This window comes from Megachile rotundata, chromosome 13 (assembly GCF_050947335.1).
Source record: "Megachile rotundata isolate GNS110a chromosome 13, iyMegRotu1, whole genome shotgun sequence".
Classification (NCBI taxonomy): Eukaryota; Metazoa; Arthropoda; class Insecta; order Hymenoptera; family Megachilidae; genus Megachile; species Megachile rotundata.
Window position 1 is genome coordinate 5,874,163 of NC_134995.1, and position 14,381 is coordinate 5,888,543.

Sequence of the window (14,381 nt, forward strand, 5' to 3'; positions counted from 1 at the left end):
GGAGCAATGTTTCACAAAACCTTTGGTTACGATTACTGCGCGGCCATTGTTAGGACAGCAATGGTCATGTTACACGGACAAGAGGATACGACAGTAATGGATTATTAAATTTCCAGAATGCCGTTTGCCCGAGTACGTTTTGCTACATTTTGAAGTCACGAAAATGTCGTTTCCAGCTTAATGAGTTACTAGACTCTTGTGTAGTCGTTCCGTCTAGATAGTTACTATTATTAATAATATTATTACCGTCGTAGGAAACTCCGACGTTATGATCCCCCTCGAACCGTTATCCTGTATGCTCAGACTCTTTCGGAAGTGGAACAGCTTCGCGGGAACTACGGTTGCAACGATAACTAGGTTGTCCGGTCGATGATTAAACTTTGGAGCGGCGTGTTCTTTTAATTTCGAACACGGTATACCTGCTGAATGCTCGTGGAAATTGTTGTAACATTTGATAATGACGTTAAGGAACTTTTGTTCGCCCTTGGGGAAAATTGAAACGGAACTTTCGTAATTAAGCTTTCGAATGCTACATTCTTGCTGCTGGTATACGTTGTAGCATAGAATGGAAGATTGAAGAAATGAAATTTATTCGAATTTGTGCAGCGAGATTTTTTTTAAGAATGTTAATGCTTCGAAAACGTTCGGTAGAATTTTACGCTGTAAAAATTATTAATTGTAAAGTAAGTTTCTTTGTATGCTTTTTTTATATTTCTTTTAGCATGGGTATGTTTCGTTTTGAATTTGTTGCTGCGGATTGTAATTGTGATAAAGTTATGAGAGTTTAAATCTAGCTGCTTTATTATAACTTGTACTAAATAAAACGGAATATATTATTACGTATATTAGTACGTATTTATATTACTTAATGTATTGTTAGAACAGAAGTAAATATTTCTATTTACTTTGTGAGTAAAAGTTTAATTCCTAATTTTGAAATATTACTGATGTGTTTTAATGATGTACATGGTGAAAAGACATTTTTAGCAAAGTATTGTAATTTCAAGGTTAATTTTTATTTTGGATTAATTGAAGCTTTGTGGACGACAATATGGTCATTTAACGCGTAATAATCTAACGAGTATAATTTAACTTTTGTAGCCTCATCGCTTGATAATCTAACGCGTAATTATTTAACGCTTGATAACCTAACGTATAGTTATTTAACACTTGATAATCTAACACGTAATTATTTAACGCTTGATAATCTAACGCCTAATTATTTAACGCTAGGTAATGTAACGCGTAATTATTTAACGCTTGATAATCTAACGCGTAATTATTTAACGCTAGGTAATCTAACACGTAATTATTTAACGCTTGATAATCAAACGCTTAGTTATTTAACGCTTGATAATCTAACGCATAGTTATTTTACGCTTGATAATCTAACGTGTAATTATTTAACGCTTGTGAACCTAACGCGTACTAAGCTAGAGTATAATAACTTGTCGCGTAATAATCAAACTCACAGTAATCTAACGCATAATAATGAAACGCGTTATAAATTTAACGCGTGGTAATTTCACGAATACTGATTTAACACAACACCATCTAAGACATAATAATCTGACGTGTAGTAATTTAACGCGTACTAATCTATGGCGTGGTAATCTAGTGTGTAGTAATTTAACGCGTGCTTATCTAACGTTCGCACTCCCAGTAGTAATTTAACGCATAGTAATCTGTATATTTGCAAACTTAACGCGCAGTAATTTGACATATAGTAATCTAACGCTTAGTAATTCAATGCGTGTTAATTTAACGTGCAGTAATTTAACGCGTTGTACTTTAATCTATAATAACACGCTGTAAAATAACGTGAAATAATCTAACATATAGTAACAAACTGTAATATAACGTGTAATAATCTAACTTATAGTAACATGCTGTAATAAAACGCGTAACAATTTAACCTATAATAACAAGCTGTAATATAACGTGTAAGAATCTAACCTATAGTAACAAACTAATATAACGTGTAATAATCTAACCTAAACTCGCTATAATATAACGTGTAATACTCTAACACTTCGTAATACACATACCGCGACAATAGATCTCATATCCAACACATATTCCCTTTTATCACCGCCTCCAACAATTAATAAATTAACACGGATAAAATCCGTAAAATTCTCGTCGCGGCAAGTAGAACGTCGCCATATAGCGACGCGAGAATAAAGGTACCGTCGACAGTGGAAAAAGTGGGAAAAAGGAAAAGAACGTGGAAGTGAAAGAAGCGACGCTTTAAAGCATTCCGGTTTTAAGCCGGCCACCGTCAGTTATTCGATAACGCAGAACAAAGAGCCAGAACGAGGCGGGAGGGACATATCGAATCGGGATGGGTAATGCACGACTGTAAAGGTTTATGGGCAATATGGTGTATTTACGATTGACGGGCGAAAGCAGCCGTGCGGAAGGAAGCTAGGGTACCTATAACTTTTTCTCCGTCTCCCTTTTTATCCGTTGCTCTCCCTTATGAGCGACAACGAACGAAAATCTCACGAGTATTGACGAAACTTCTGGCGCAATAGGCTGGATATTCGCTGGATCAACGGAACCGTATGTCCATTCAACTTCTTTCGCTGTTGTTCGTTGATCGTCTTCCACGGATAGTAAATCGTATTAATGTAAGGGTGCTTAGGGCTGTTATTCACTAGAGATGCTGATTATGTGAAAAAGAGTTCTACCCCCGCTATTATGGCCTATCGACTCTATTCAATGGATGTCTCAACCCCTTGCGGGGGTGAAACTTTCACGGCTTCGGAAAATTTTTCTTCTCAAACAATACATTACATATATAGTACTATTCAAACTTTGTGAGGAAAAGTAGAATAATTTGCCAGATCAATTAAACGATGTGCATAATTTGTCAAACATATTCCATAAAAACAACGAAATCCCAGCGACACATAAAAATGGATACATGCATAAATAATATCAGAATATGCAACACGAAGTTTATCTGTTCTTCAAAAATTTGTTTTCCAACGCAATCGATTTCGGTAACTGCACTCACATCCTGAATATTTCATCGAACTATCTATTTTCATTCCCGATAAATTTTACATCTTCCGTTTCCCGTAACAGCCTCCGCATCAATCATCGTATACAATATTAATTCATCGCATGTTGCTTTCTTATTTCTATTCGACCGAGAGAACAACGAAACCCGCTATTTCATCGGACGACAGTAAATGTCAGCAGATTAGCAAAATCATTCTGATCACTGGTTTTTACGAGTGACACAACGTAGCAGCGATCGCATCGCATCGAAATCACCGGTGGTCCGAGAAAACCTGGTAGATTTCTGATATTATATTATTGTCCGACGGTAGATACGTGACAGGGTGCCAAACAAGTCTGATATCATTTGGACCATCGTCCCTCGTCGTTTTCAACCCCATTCGATCTTAATAGGTTCGCCGACGACGGCAACGGTTCGATGACGTGGCTCGGATTTTTATCAGATTTCGCACGCCTCGCGTGACTCGAACCACGATCCTGTTTGATAATCGTTCAACGAAAGGTGGCTGATGGTGCAACAAAACGCGCGACTTTGCCAAATCTGTTGGTCACGCGAATCAGTCGTGTTGATTCTTCGCAGGAACATTGATCATGCTCGTTATAGATACCGTCTTTTTGAAGAAATCGGGCGCTGCAACTTGGTTATTTATGTGAATAAATTGCAGGGAGGTTTTTTAGACGGGACTGTTTAGATGGAAAATAAAAGAGAAATATGTGTATGCGTTGTTGAGACTTTTCGTAATTACTAGATTTGGATTATAAGAATTATAGCACTTAGTGTGTATTCAAAGTTCTCTATATTGATAAACTTCTGGGTCGTTAGATTTCTTTATTTATAGATTTTTGTAGTTTTAGGGGCATGTACCTCTCGATATGCATCACTGTACTTCTATATTTCTATGTTCATATATGTTTATGTACCTACATATATCACCACATTCTTACATCCTTATATATTACATCTCCATATCTCTACGTCCTCATATTCTTATGTCTCCACATTCCTATATCCTCGCATACCTATATCCCCACCTCCCTACGTCTCCACATCTCTATGTCCTCATATTCTTATGTCTTCACATTCCTATATCTTCACATACCTATGTCCCCATATCCCTACATCTCCACATCTCTATGTCCTCATATTCTTATGTCTCCACATTCCTATATCTTCACATACCTATGTCCCCACATCCCTACATCCCCACATCCTTATGTCTTCATATCCTTATGACCTTACATCTCTACATCTCCACATCCCCATATCCCTACATCTCCACATCCCTATATCTTCATATCCCTATATGTCCACATTCCTGCATTCCCACATCCCTACATGCTCACATCCTCACATTTCCACATCCATATACCCTCATATGTCTATATTCCCATATCCCTACATCCCTACATCCTCACATCCCTATATGCTCAAATCCATATATCCTCACATCTTCATATGCTGACACCTATTTTCTCATATGACAGTGGTTTGTAAAAATTATCATTAGTATACGAAAAATATTTTATTAAATCAGAATAACTGAGAAAATAATTATTATATTCGTATACTGTATGTTATACATATAACTTTGACTGTATGTTATACGTATAACTTTGACTGTATATTATACATATAACTTTTTATAGCAAAACGGAAGAAAATTATAGTAGGTATTAACACAGAAAGTTAAAAAGTTAAATTCAGGAAATGTCAAGCACGGAATTATCGATGAAATTATACAAATCGACGGAATGATTAAAAATTTGAGATTAAATCAAAGACAATTTCAGGTACCAGATGCGTCTCTCTTCTCTCATCGTGTTTTGCTTTAAACTTCAATTCAATATAGTGAAATTTGTTTAATCGACGGCGACCGGAGAAGTTTGTTTCATTTAAGTGAATCCGTCTGCCAACTTTAAAATGCTTTTTATTAACGAACCTCGCGCGAAATAAGTTCTCCGTAAGCGAGTAATACTTGAAGTTAGAAAGAAAATGCTGTTAAATTTAATATCGGTACTTATTTAGCAGTTTGCAGAGTGTTTAAGAGTGTATGCAATTAAGTTGTTGTGCAAAATTAAACACGAATGTATAGGATATACATTTAAGCTGAAGAGGATTCAGTATGTACATTCATAAAAGTTTAGATACACTTTTACTTATCGTGGAAAATGATTTTTCTTTTAATCAATTCTTTGTTTGTTAAATGGAAGTTATAAAGAAAATGGTAATAGGGATATTTACTGAAATTTTAATTTTAATTTTAAAGTATTATAAGGTTAAATTTGACACTGTACTTTATAGTTTTCCTATTGGAAAATAAATAATAATTATTAGGTAATTGTTTGAAGAAATTTTTGTAGAAAGAATACATTATAAATATTTCTTGCAGAAGATATAAAAAATATAAAAGGAATTTTTATAAGAGGTACAAAAATGCCAAATTTTTGTAATAAAAACACATAAAGAAAATAAAAGGTGCTAACAATATAATTTATTAATTCTTATAATATTCTAATAGTTTTATCTGCGTAAATAAAAGCTACGTATTTTTTTTTAAGTTTATTATGCAGCAACATAGTACTTGAAAGATATTAAAATTTATACATACATAGTTATATTTTTTCAAAATTAATTGAAATATATGTACAACAAAAATGTGAAACTCCATCTCCATAAAATCTACTTAATATTCTGGTAAAACAAGTTAGTTACAAATTATTGTATAAACCACAATGTGAAATTATGCATATTTGCACAGCCTGATAAATACGATACAGATTACACAATAGAGTAATTTAGATAGAACAGTATAATAGAGATAATATACGTTTACATAAAATATGGAAAATAACACACATTTATAATTTATCGAGATCGATATTCTGGCAAAAGCACTATGTTCTATACAAAATCGTTACAAAGTCAGTAGTGACCTAGTTTCGTGTTAATTATGTCATAATTAGATTTTTCATAGATAATATTTTGTATGACCAACGCTTATAATATTTCTATTTTATTCAAAATTAATATGTTTTATGAAATCAGTTGTATTGAAAAATATCTACTTTTACTGTGCATATTTTATGAATTAATTTATGTAGATTACATGTTACGTTTGTTCCTAAATATGTTAGTTAACCGATTGCTTTACTATATCTTCACGTGATGCACTCATGCTTCAAATGTGACAAATCTTACTTAAATTTGTAATATTCTTCATATTTGGAGTTCAAGTCTATTATAATTATATTATAATTTGCATAGTCAAAAATAGCTATATACAAAATTGACATAACATTAAAACTTTCTTTATTTGTTTTAACTCCTTGCGGTATGATTTATTTGTCAAGTGTGTCAGCCAGAACTAAGTAATCACAGCTCAACATTAAAACACACTAAGAAAGTTGAAATCTTACGTCAATTTTGTATTATGCAATCTTGACTATGCAAATTATAATTGGGCTCCAAATTGAAGCATATTAAAAATTCGAGTAAAATTCACAGCTGAAGTATGTATGCGTCACGAGTCAAAATAGTGTAAGGAGTTAATATTGTAGGCACCTGACGCACCATTGACGCACCTGACAAATAAGAGGTTAAATTTTCTCTTTGGAAACAGTATTATTTTCACTATCATCAAGAAATAAATTCGAGACAATATCAAACGCTGAATGAATGAATACCGAAATGACATCGAACGATCGTATTAATCGTCGCAAAGACGAAAGATAGCCCGAGAGGCCGTATCCGTAGAACGTTATGACGGCAAATACGGTGTACAATTATGCGAAGTGTCCGACGCCGGTAAAGCCACAATTTTCCTTGTATAAGCAGTTCGGACGGTGTTCGTAGCACTCTCCTTCCAACAGGGGAACTCGAGAAAGAGGGTGCTTTCGGCTGGAAGCTCTCAATATGTCCGACCTAATCCTCTCCCAGAGGACCCGGCGTCCCCTCTCGCGCGGCGCTTTACTTTGCAATACGTACAAACATTTCCAGCCCAGCTGCGCCACGGGATTTAGGAGCTGAGCGATTAATAAATGCTTCGTACGACGAGAGCCGGCACCAGGACTCTCCGACAGCCACTCGACGAGGCTGTCCGTGATTTACCGTCCGGACTCGCGTGTCTGCATTCAAGCTACCGCGTCTGGATTCACGTCGATTCCGCGGCATCGTTTTGGTTTACTGTCCTCCTCTTGGGCGTTTGAAATATTGCCAGGCATCTGTCTTTCGCTTTTATACCGCACTGATACGCTGACGCAAATTTGCCAAATTAAGGCTGCCGTTCCCGCAATAATTGACGCTCAACGATGGTTTCATTTACTTTTCTAACGGATCATTCGCCGCCATTTTCTTGTGCGTGTTTCGTGCGATGTGTAGAGACTTTACTGTCGCACGATTCTTTAGTTACGATTATTGTTATACTACATTAGGTATGATTTTGAATGTATTGGCTGAATAATGATTTCTCAATTTTGGTGATTTGAAAGGATTTTTATAAATTTAAAAAGATTTTTATATTTTTTAGTAAGTTTGAAAGATGGAAACCTGGCAACATGTAAATTTTGTTATTGTACTTAAATACAAGTATTTGAAAAATTCCTTATTTTATCAAAGGTTGTTAAATGAACAGTCTGATTATTGTAATCATTAAGATTGCAAAAGGCAAGAAATTTTAAATTCATTTCATAAGTCGCCATGAAAACACCCATAAGAACTGCAAAAAATGAACCAACTTTCAGTATTTAAAAAAAAAATATCTATTAATATTAGGTATATCTAATTTAATAAAAAATAAAAAGTATAAAATTTATCAATATTTATATTGAAAATCAAAACTGCAGATTAGTCACGTGCCTAAGGCAGGATACATTCTACAAACGGACGAACCAGTGCAGGTGACAGCCGGGTGATTAATCATCGATAACTATCGCTCGTTTAATACTCCCTCATAAAATGCTAGACCGAGAAATTATTGATTCGTCATATTTCCCATCAGTAATGTCGTTAACGGGACCATTCTAATCTGTTTACGTCACACGATCGAACGCGGAACTCGAGCGAGAGTTATCGAAAACGCTTTCCCGTCGTGAACAACATCAAGCTCGCTGAAAAATGCTTTCATCCCACTCGTTGCTCGTGAAACTAGAACTATCGCTTTTTTTCCCTTATCTGCGTGTGCGTCGTTATCGACAGTTAATTTATAAACAAAAATATTTTGAAATGTTCTCTTTTTTTTGTGGTAATGAGAAAGCTTCACTTTATTTAACGAGTAGTGTACTTTTATGAGATATTAATTAATCGTGATGGTTGTTGGATTCAAGCTGTTATATTGATGTGGTTTTTAAAAGGTTTAAATTAACCATTTGCGATTGAGAGGTGACTCGGTCAGTTTAGTTATTTATTGAAATTTGAAACACCTTTTTTATTGGAGATTTTGAGATTTGAGAATTTGAGAATTTGAGAACTTGAGACTCTGAGAATTTGAGAATTTCGAAGTTTGAAGAATCAGAATTTTCACATTTCTGAAACACCAGAATTCAAAAATTCCACAATTCCACATTTCCACGACTCTACAACTCTACAATTCCGAGATTCCAAAATTCCACATTTCCACAATTCCACATTTCCACAGCTCTAAAATTCCGCAATTCCACAATTGCACAACTCCGCAATTCCAAAATTCCAAAATTCTAAAATGCCACAACACCACAATTCCGAAACTCCGAAATTCCAAGTTTCCTTAATTCTAAAATTCCACAATTCCAAAATTCTAAAACTCCACAATTCCACAGCTTTACAATTCCGCAATTCCACGACTCCACAATTCCACAACTCTACAATTCCAAAATTCTATATTTCCACAACTCCACAATTTCGAAATTCCAAAATTCCAAAATTCCACAACTCCACAATTCCGAAATTTCAAAATTCTAAAATTTGAAAATTCCACAAATCTCAAACTCCAAAATTCCATATTTCCACAACTCCACAATTTCGAAATTCCACATTTCCAGACCTCTACAATTCCGCAATTCCACAGTTTCACAATTGCACAACTCCACAATTCCAAAATTCTAAAATGCCTGATCTCCACAATTCCGAAACTTTGAAATTCCAAAATTCCTTAATTCCTTAATTCCTTAATTCTAAAATTCCACAATTCCAAAATTCTAAAACTCCACAATTCCAGATTTTGTACAGCTCTAAAATTCAGCAATTCCACAACTCCACAATTCTGAAATTCCAAAAATCCTTAATTCTTATATTCCACAATTCCAGAATTCACAAATTCAAATTAACAAATAGGTTACAGTAATCATCCTATAACCCCTATACCTTCCTCCCCTCACAATTTTCCCAGTAACCATTTTTCAGTTCAGACTAATAAGACCATCTCCAAGGCACCATCTAATAAGACTCTGACATCGAGTAGATAAACAAAAAAGTACAAGCATGAGCGTAATGCGTAATCTCATTATTTGCATCGCACTGAGAGGAAAGCTGTTTAAAGATGATATAATAGCAGCCGTGACAGTCGAGAGGCCGGAATAGTAAAGTCGGAAGAATTTCTGGGCGGAGGGTGGATCGGAAATGCGGGGGCGTAACGTTATTACAACTTAATGCAGAGAATTGTTCTGTAGCTCGACTATTCGTTTAACGTTTACAATACACCGTAACACAATAAGCGGATACACGGATAGGGAATTCGAAGGTGCGTTGGTGGCATCATTAGCTTCGGTGTTGGTGTATAGCTGAAGAGAACCCTTGGTCCCGTTCCGAATAATATTTCGTTCCATTATTCATAAACATTTTATAATCTTCTTAGCACGGTGAATTATTGCAGCTCGCACAATTGAAATAATGCGAATTCGGGATCCGTGTTAGGGGGCTTGGTACTTTTGTACACATCGAGAAACGGAGTCGGAAGACGGAGAATGGAAAAGAAGACGAGGCGAGGCGACGAAAGGTTGGCGTGGAAACGAGAAAATAGAACGAGTTCTTTCGCTGAAGTGGTGTTGAAATGTTTCGAAGCGAGGGAAAAATAATTGGACGAAGAGTCTGTCGTTACTACGACGTCGGAGGAATGCGGACCGTCTGAACGATGACGAAGACAACCGTCGTCGTGTCTTTCCATAAAGTCGTCGAACCGAGTTCCCTTCTTAAACTCCTCGTTACCGAGAAGTCTTCCGCTACCCTTCCAACTACCAATCTAGGGTAGTATCATCCGATAAGGGAAGTTGTTTGAGAACAATGAAGGGACTGTCAATAACTTTCCCGGATTATTGTAATTCCCAGAAATGTTGCCTAACAATGTTACCGTTCATCGTTACTTTTCAGCCCGCCATGTGTTGATCGATTGTTACAGGTCTATGACTACTGTTGTTAGACCCATTCTGAATGACGTATCGAGGATTCAATATGTTATAATAACCCTACTATACTATATTATAGTATATATTATATTATAATAATATATTATACTATATTATAACCCTTTAGGTAATTATGAAATATATGCACATCCTGCTTTTAATAATTTTTATACATGTCAAGGACATTCCCTAAATAATATTTTGAAAATCTTAATCCACCAAGTCTTAGAATTTGATCTGAGGATGTGAAGACTTGGAGATTTCAAAATTTACAGATTTAGAAATTTAAATATTTGGGGGTTTGAAAATTTATGGAATTCTTTAACAATTAAGTAATTTGAAGGATTTGAGGATTTGAAAATTTGATGATTGCAGGTTTAAATATTTAGGACTTTGAAAATTTGATAATTTGGAAATTTAATAATTTGGAAAGTTGGAAATTTGGAAATTTGAAAATTTGGAAATTTGCTAATGTGGGAATTTGATAATTTGGAAATTTGGAAATCTGGAAATCTGAAAATTTCATAATTTGGTGATTTCATAGTTTGGAAAGTTGGAAAGTTGGAAATTTGGAAATTTGGAAATTTGAAAATTTGGTAATTTGGAAATTTGGAAATTTGGAAATTTGGAAATTTGGAAATCTGAAAATTTGATAATTTGGAAATTTCATAATTTAGGGATTTCATAGTTTGAAAAGTTGGAAATTTGGAAATTTGGTAATTTGGAAATTTGGAAATTTGGAAATTTGGAAATTTGGAAATTTGGAAATTTGGAAATTTGGAAATTTGGGAATTTGGAAATTTGAATAACTGATTATTTGGAAATTTGCGAGCTTAAAAATTAGTTAAATATAAAATTAAAAAGTTCGACAATTCTTCCAGAATTCAAAAACGTTAATGTATAAAAATATCTTTAAACATCTACGAAAATATCCGTGGAAGTACTAATTTCTTTCAATAGCACTAATTCTCTCTGTCGCAAATAAATGAGACATTGGGCAGAGAACTCCAAATTCTACATCCTGTCGCCTGATATCGAAATAAGGTTCATATCCACTCCTATACGTCATCCCTGTAATTCTGCTGGTTGTCGTGGTAGACCTAAAGCGATATACAGATGAAGTCGCAGAGGGGAGATCTTCCTGATCTCTCTATTACGTCGCGGATTAGCTAGTTATGAAACTCGAGCGAGCCCGGACGAGCAGTGATGAAGCTTGTTCGGAAAGTTTTCACCAGGACAGAACCAGGACAAGGGATGTAACGGTAGAGTAGCACGGAATAAGCGATCAACACTTTCTTGTTGGAGGTGTATCCACATCGTAGAAATTCGATTACAAACGTTCAAGGAGGGTTGCAATTAAACCTGTTAACGGAAACTTATTTCCTCCGATGAACTTGATATTCCAATGTTCGATAACGTTTAGTAAATAGAAATAAATGGATTAAGATTCTTTTTGCAATTATTTGTGGATTTTTATAAATATTTTGAATTCTTGTGTTGTTTTTTTGAATGCATTTCTTTTAGATAAAATAGATTATATGATAAAATTACAAATTTTTAACATATATTACTTAAAATGTATAATTTAATAATTTTATCACATTGTAACTTTTGATTATTTCCTAAATAATAGACTATTTAATAATATTGAAAAAATGAGGAAATATATTTATGTTATAAATGTAAGATTAGTATAAGCTAGTTACAATGTTGCTGATGTTAAGTACCGAATTTATTGGTTATTGTATCAATAATATAAGAAAGCAAAATTATACGTAAATATTAAAGCTGTTAGGTACTTACAATTTTTAAAGAAACTATATTTTAATTTTTCTTAAAGAAATGGTAAAATAATCTTGTCTATAAAACATGCGCAGTCGTGACACAATAATTATGCGCAGTAAAGATATTACATTCTATCTCATTTATTGTCTGAATATCACTGCGCATACATTACTGCGCATATGTTCAAGATGACCGATAAATTGTTTTGCGTTTGTAACAATGATTAAAAATAACCTCAAAATTAGATTAATAACGTCAAAAATTATAGTGATGATTATGAATAATAAATATGAACAGTAACCTAATATTTATATAGTTATACTTTAATTTCATATTAAAGCATAAAGGTAATATGACGAAAATATTGTATGAAAAGTAATACCAAAATCACTGATATTACATTTATATCTAAACTAATATGAAGCTAAAATTTCAACAAGAATAAGATTTCGTTTTCTCGGAACTACTCCTAATTATTTGACTACGAAGGGATAAAACGGTTCGAGTGTCGGCCATTTCATTCACCGTTGGAATCAATTTTCTCGGAAAGTTTTCAATCACGGATCACGTCTGCGTCGCATTCAGCGTTCTTTTGTCGCGAAACAAGCGTCGACGTCTAAATTGCCGGCAATCCTTGCAGGCAACCGGCGAAATGTCCCTAGCCGATCCGTAGCAATGATGTTTTGCGTTCGTGTGATTTTAATTAAAGAGCCTGAAAAGAGAGCGCAACATCGCGTCGTTTTTCGACAAAGACTGTAAAGACCCGGTAGGCAACGACAGGGGTTGAACGAGAAACAGAGAAGCGAAACAGGGTGTGGGGGGTTGGATTCGATCTTCGAAGCAGAGGAGTCTGCGAACGTCGTAAGGGTCTTTTTCGAGACGAGCACTGTTTTCAGCCTTCTTACGATCGTTTCCCTTCACGCTGCAAATCTTCGGCGCTTGCCAAAGACGATGGGTGCCATATTACGTAACCGGCTACGAATCAAAATCTTATTAACTGTTGAAAGTGAGTTTTACTTCGAGCTGGAATTTAATTACATTCACGCCCAGCCCGGCTGCTTACGCTTCTCCCCTTTCTTTGCGTCCTGATAACTTCATTCGTCTCTCTTTCTTTCTCCTTCGCCCGCCGGTTCTCTGTTCCTCTCCACACCTTGTTTCCCCTATTTATGTCTCGGCCTCTTTCGTTTTGCTCGATTACTCCTCCTCTCTCGCTCTTAAATCTCGCAGAAACTCGACCGGCATCCTATTACTCACGGTCTTCATTTTTATACGAAAATATTTAAATTTCACCGGCTCGTCCAGCGGAAATTATTGCCTTTCCCCATCTGAACTTTCTCGAGTTACCTACCCCCCTTCTTCTGCCAGTTCTTCATCACTCCAGAAACAACCTTTACCGATCCGTGAATCAAGTTCCCGTTAGCTAGGTCAGCCGTAAACATAGCAATGATAGCAGCAAATTTTCGAACGAACCACCCTGCTGTATTTGTTCGTTTTCTTTTTCGTTTAACTTCAGCCGTTATTATCAGGTTTGCGAGAAACCTCTCCGAGGCAATTGGCTTCTTCCTTTGAGACCACCTCTTCTTGCACCGCCTTATGATTAATTCTCCGGACGTGACTTACCTTTAGCTTCAACCTTGCTCTTAGGCTTTTAAGGCCTATATGACCCGAGCGTTTGATTCTCCTCGTGCTACGAGTATTCTTCACTCGAGGGCTTGGGGAACTTAACCCTTAATTAACATCCTGTTTTTGTTTGATATTTTCGTGAGTGGTAAGAGTCTTTGTTGAACGACAATATTCACTTTTTTATATCTTGTTTTAAGTCACTAATTTCTTTACGAACTTTTAATAGAGAAATACGTAAAAATTCAGTACATATAAATTAATAGCGTGGACCAAAGGTCACACATATTTGTATGATGTGTACATGTTACTCTTGTTTGAATATGTCGCAAATATGTCACTCATGTCTGGATATGTTGTAAACATTGAATGATGTATCACTTTATATTTGTACTAGTCAATCATTATACGGGGAATATCACTTAGCTATAATTAATTTTATACCCTTGACAGAATATCAAACAAAAGCTGAGTACTGTCAGAATCAGGTTCATTGAAAATTGCTATCAATTACGAAGAATGAAATTATTTTTGAAGAGTGCTCAAAGACCAAGTAAAATATTTGCAAAACT

General features: G+C 35.1%; 1 protein-coding gene across 9 annotated transcripts in view; it reads right to left on the minus strand.

Annotated features, from left to right (window-relative positions):
* Window positions 1-14,381, minus strand: part of LOC100879998 (bruno 3) — a 465,868-nt gene that overhangs the window by 113,691 nt on the left and 337,796 nt on the right. The gene's annotated exons all lie outside the window — the stretch shown is intronic.